The following is a 5,838-nucleotide window of genomic DNA, read 5'->3' as shown; positions in this document are numbered from 1 at the left end:
GATACTGGCAGCTGCAGGCTGCCGATAGCCACCGTTCTCGGCGGTGTTGGCCGTTCTACTTCATGTATGCAGTGCCTACAAACTAATGCCGGTCGCGTGCGCGGCTCGAAGCGTGCCGGCGGAGCTGGCGGCGGCGGCGAACAACACATTTTGCCACATTATCTAGATCTAGACCTGAGGGTCGATACTGGCAGCGGCAGGCTGCCGATAGCCGCCGTTCTCGGCGGTGTTGGCCGTTCTACTTCATGTATGCAGTGCCTACAAACTAATGCCGGTCGCGTGCGCGGCTCGAATCGTGCCGGCGGAGCTGGCGGCGGCCGCGAACAACACATTTTGCCACATTATCTAGATCTAGACCTGAGGGTCGATACTGGCAGCGGCAGGCTGCCGATAGCCGCCGTTCTCGGCGGTGTTGGCCATTCTACTTTACGTATGCAGTGCCTACAAACTAATGCCGGTCGCGTGCGCGGCTCGAAGCGTGCCGGCGGAGCTGGCGGCGGCCGCGAACAACACATTTTGCCACATTTTCTAAATCTAGACCTGAGGGTCGATACTGGCAGCGGCAGGCTGCCGATAGCCGCCGTTCTCGGCGGTGTTGGCCATTCTACTTCATGTATGCAGTGCCTACAAACTAATGCCGGTCGCGTGCGCGGCTCGAATCGTGCCGGCGGAGCTGGCGGCGGCCGCGAACAACACATTTTGCCACATTATCTAGATCTAGACCTGAGGGTCGATACTGGCAGCGGCAGGCTGCCGATAGCCGCCGTTCTCGGCGGTGTTGGCCGTTCTACTTCATGTATGCAGTGCCTACAAACTAATGCCGGTCGCGTGCGCGGCTCGAATCGTGCCGGCGGAGCTGGCGGCGGCCGCGAACAACACATTTTGCCACATTTTCAAAATCTAGACCTGAGGGTCGATACTGGCAGCGGCAGGCTGCCGATAGCCGCCGTTCTCGGCGGTGTTGGCCGTTCTACTTCATGTATGCAGTGCCTACAAACTAATGCCGGCCGCGTGCGCGGCTCGAAGCGTGCCGGCGGAGCTGGCGGCGGCCGCGAACAACACATTTTGCCACATTTTCAAAATCTAGACCTGAGGGTCGATACTGGCAGCGGCAGGCTGCCGATAGCCGCCGTTCTCGGCGGTGTTGGCCATTCTACTTTACGTATGCAGTGCCTACAAACTAATGCCGGTCGCGTGCGCGGCTCGAAGCGTGCCGGCGGAGCTGGCGGCGGCCGCGAACAACACATTTTGCCACATTATCTAGATCTAGACCTGAGGGTCGATACTGGCAGCGGCAGGCTGCCGATAGCCGCCGTTCTCGGCGGTGTTGGCCATTCTACTTCATGTATGCAGTGCCTACAAACTAATGCCGGTCGCGTGCGCGGCTCGAAGCGTGCCGGCGGAGCTGGCGGCGGCCGCGAACAACACATTTTGCCACATTATCTAGATCTAGACCTGAGGGTCGATACTGGCAGCGGCAGGCTGCCGATAGCCGCCGTTCTCGGCGGTGTTGGCCGTTCTACTTCATGTATGCAGTGCCTACAAACTAATGCCGGTCGCGTGCGCGGCTCGAATCGTGCCGGCGGAGCTGGCGGCGGCCGCGAACAACACATTTTGCCACATTATCTAGATCTAGACCTGAGGGTCGATACTGGCAGCGGCAGGCTGCCGATAGCCGCCGTTCTCGGCGGTGTTGGCCGTTCTACTTCATGTATGCAGTGCCTACAAACTAATGCCGGTCGCGTGCGCGGCTCGAATCGTGCCGGCGGAGCTGGCGGCGGCCGCGAACAACACATTTTGCCACATTATCTAGATCTAGACCTGAGGGTCGATACTGGCAGCGGCAGGCTGCCGATAGCCGCCGTTCTCGGCGGTGTTGGCCATTCAACTTCATGTATGCAGTGCCTACAAACTAATGCCGGTCGCGTGCGCGGCTCGAATCGTGCCGGCGGAGCTGGCGGCGGCCGCGAACAACACATTTTGCCACATTATCTAGATCTAGACCTGAGGGTCGATACTAGCAGCGGCAGGCTGCCGATAGCCGCCGTTCTCGGCGGTGTTGGCCGTTCTACTTCATGTATGCAGTGCCTACAAACTAATGCCGGTCGCGTGCGCGGCTCGAATCGTGCCGGCGGAGCTGGCGGCGGCCGCGAACAACACATTTTGCCACATTATCTAGATCTAGACCTGAGGGTCGATACTGGCAGCGGCAGGCTGCCGATAGCCGCCGTTCTCGGCGGTGTTGGCCGTTCTACTTCATGTATGCAGTGCCTACAAACTAATGCCGGTCGCGTGCGCGGCTCGAATCGTGCCGGCGGAGCTGGCGGCGGCCGCGAACAACACATTTTGCCACATTATCAAAATCTAGACCTGAGGGTCGATACTGGCAGCGGCAGGCTGCCGATAGCCGCCGTTCTCGGCGGTGTTGGCCGTTCTACTTCATGTATGCAGTGCCTACAAAATAATGCCGGTCGCGTGCGCGGCTCGAATCGTGCCGGCGGAGCTGGCGGCGGCCGCGAACAACACATTTTGCCACATTATCTAGATCTAGACCTGAGGGTCGATACTGGCAGCGGCAGGCTGCCGATAGCCGCCGTTCTCGGCGGTGTTGGCCGTTCTACTTTACGTATGCAGTGCCTACAAACTAATGCCGGTCGCGTGCGCGTCTCGAATCGTGCCGGCGGAGCTGGCGGCGGCCGCGAACAACACATTTTGCCACATTATCTAGATCTAGACCTGAGGGTCGATACTGGCAGCGGCAGGCTGCCGATAGCCGCCGTTCTCGGCGGTGTTGGCCGTTCAACTTTATGTATGCAGTGCCTACAAACTAATGCCGGTCGCGTGCGCGGCTCGAATCGTGCCGGCGGAGCTGGCGGCGGCCGCGAACAACACATTTTGCCACATTATCTAGATCTAGACCTGAGGGTCGATACTGGCAGCGGCAGGCTGCCGATAGCCGCCGTTCTCGGCGGTGTTGGCCGTTCTACTTTACGTATGCAGTGCCTACAAACTAATGCCGGTCGCGTGCGCGTCTCGAATCGTGCCGGCGGAGCTGGCGGCGGCCGCGAACAACACATTTTGCCACATTATCTAGATCTAGACCTGAGGGTCGATACTAGCAGCGGCAGGCTGCCGATAGCCGCCGTTCTCGGCGGTGTTGGCCGTTCTACTTCATGTATGCAGTGCCTACAAACTAATGCCGGTCGCGTGCGCGGCTCGAATCGTGCCGGCGGAGCTGGCGGCGGCCGCGAACAACACATTTTGCCACATTATCTAGATCTAGACCTGAGGGTCGATACTGGCAGCGGCAGGCTGCCGATAGCCGCCGTTCTCGGCGGTGTTGGCCATTCTACTTTACGTATGCAGTGCCTACAAACTAATGCCGGTCGCGTGCGCGGCTCGAAGCGTGCCGGCGGAGCTGGCGGTGGCCGCGAACAACACATTTTGCCACATTTTCAAAATCTAGACCTGAGGGTCGATACTGGCAGCGGCAGGCTGCCGATAGCCGCCGTTCTCGGCGGTGTTGGCCATTCTACTTTACGTATGCAGTGCCTACAAACTAATGCCGGTCGCGTGCGCGGCTCGAAGCGTGCCGGCGGAGCTGGCGGCGGCCGCGAACAACACATTTTGCCACATTATCTAGATCTAGACCTGAGGGTCGATACTGGCAGCGGCAGGCTGCCGATAGCCGCCGTTCTCGGCGGTGTTGGCCATTCTACTTCATGTATGCAGTGCCTACAAACTAATGCCGGTCGCGTGCGCGGCTCGAAGCGTGCCGGCGGAGCTGGCGGCGGCCGCGAACAACACATTTTGCCACATTTTCAAAATCTAGACCTGAGGGTCGATACTGGCAGCGGCAGGCTGCCGATAGCCGCCGTTCTCGGCGGTGTTGGCCGTTCTACTTCATGTATGCAGTGCCTACAAACTAATGCCGGTTGCGTGCGCGGCTCGAAGCGTGCCGGCGGAGCTGGCGGCGGCCGCGAACAACACATTTTGCCACATTATCTAGATCTAGACCTGAGGGTCGATACTGGCAGCGGCAGGCTGCCGATAGCCGCCGTTCTCGGCGGTGTTGGCCGATCTACTTCATGTATGCAGTGCCTACAAACTAATGCCGGTCGCGTGCGCGGCTCGAAGCGTGCCGGCGGAGCTGGCGGCGGCCGCGAACAACACATTTTGCCACATTATCTAGATCTAGACCTGAGGGTCGATACTGGCAGCGGCAGGCTGCCGATAGCCGCCGTTCTCGGCGGTGTTGGCCGTTCTACTTCATGTATGCAGTGCCTACAAACTAATGCCGGTCGCGTGCGCGGCTCGAATCGTGCCGGCGGAGCTGGCGGCGGCCGCGAACAACACATTTTGCCACATTATCTAGATCTAGACCTGAGGGTCGATACTGGCAGCGGCAGGCTGCCGATAGCCGCCGTTCTCGGCGGTGTTGGCCGTTCTACTTCATGTATGCAGTGCCTACAAACTAATGCCGGTCGCGTGCGCGGCTCGAATCGTGCCGGCGGAGCTGGCGGCGGCCGCGAACAACACATTTTGCCACATTATCAAGATCTAGACCTGAGGGTCGATACTGGCAGCGGCAGGCTGCCGATAGCCGCCGTTCTCGGCGGTGTTGGCCGTTCTACTTCATGTATGCAGTGCCTACAAAATAATGCCGGTCGCGTGCGCGGCTCGAATCGTGCCGGCGGAGCTGGCGGCGGCCGCGAACAACACATTTTGCCACATTATCTAGATCTAGACCTGAGGGTCGATACTGGCAGCGGCAGGCTGCCGATAGCCGCCGTTCTCGGCGGTGTTGGCCGTTCTACTTTACGTATGCAGTGCCTACAAACTAATGCCGGTCGCGTGCGCGGCTCGAATCGTGCCGGCGGAGCTGGCGGCGGCCGCGAACAACACATTTTGCCACATTATCTAGATCTAGACCTGAGGGTCGATACTGGCAGCGGCAGGCTGCCGACAGCCGCCGTTCTCGGCGGTGTTGGCCGTTCTACTTCATGTATGCAGTGCCTACAAACTAATGCCGGTCGCGTGCGCGGCTCGAATCGTGCCGGCGGAGCTGGCGGCGGCCGCGAACAACACATTTTGCCACATTATCTAGATCTAGACCTGAGGGTCGATACTGGCAGCGGCAGGCTGCCGATAGCCGCCGTTCTCGGCGGTGTTGGCCATTCTACTTCATGTATGCAGTGCCTACAAACTAATGCCGGTCGCGTGCGCGGCTCGAATCGTGCCGGCGGAGCTGGCGGCGGCCGCGAACAACACATTTTGCCACATTTTCAAAATCTAGACCTGAGGGTCGATACTGGCAGCGGCAGGCTGCCGATAGCCGCCGTTCTCGGCGGTGTTGGCCATTCAACTTCATGTATGAAGTGCCTACAAACTAATGCCGGTCGCGTGCGCGGCTCGAATCGTGCCGGCGGAGCTGGCGGCGGCCGCGAACAACACATTTTGCCACATTATCTAGATCTAGACCTGAGGGTCGATACTAGCAGCGGCAGGCTGCCGATAGCCGCCGTTCTTGGCGGTGTTGGCCGTTCTACTTCATGTATGCAGTGCCTACAAACTAATGCCGGTCGCGTGCGCGGCTCGAAGCGTGCCGTCGGAGCTGGCGGCGGCCGCGAACAACACATTTTGCCACATTATCTAGATCTAGACCTGAGGGTCGATACTGGCAGCGGCAGGCTGCCGATAGCCGCCGTTCTCGGCGGTGTTGGCCGTTCTACTTTACGTATGCAGTGCCTACAAACTAATGCCGGTCGCGTGCGCGGCTCGAATCGTGCCGGCGGAGCTGGCGGCGGCCGCGAACAACACATTTTGCCACATTATCTA

The sequence above is a fragment of the Phytophthora sojae genome (genome assembly GCF_000149755.1).
Source record: "Phytophthora sojae unplaced genomic scaffold PHYSOscaffold_20, whole genome shotgun sequence".
Classification (NCBI taxonomy): domain Eukaryota; phylum Oomycota; class Peronosporomycetes; order Peronosporales; family Peronosporaceae; genus Phytophthora; species Phytophthora sojae.
The sequence above is the reverse complement of the archived record's forward strand: the minus strand, read 5'-3'. Positions refer to the sequence as shown.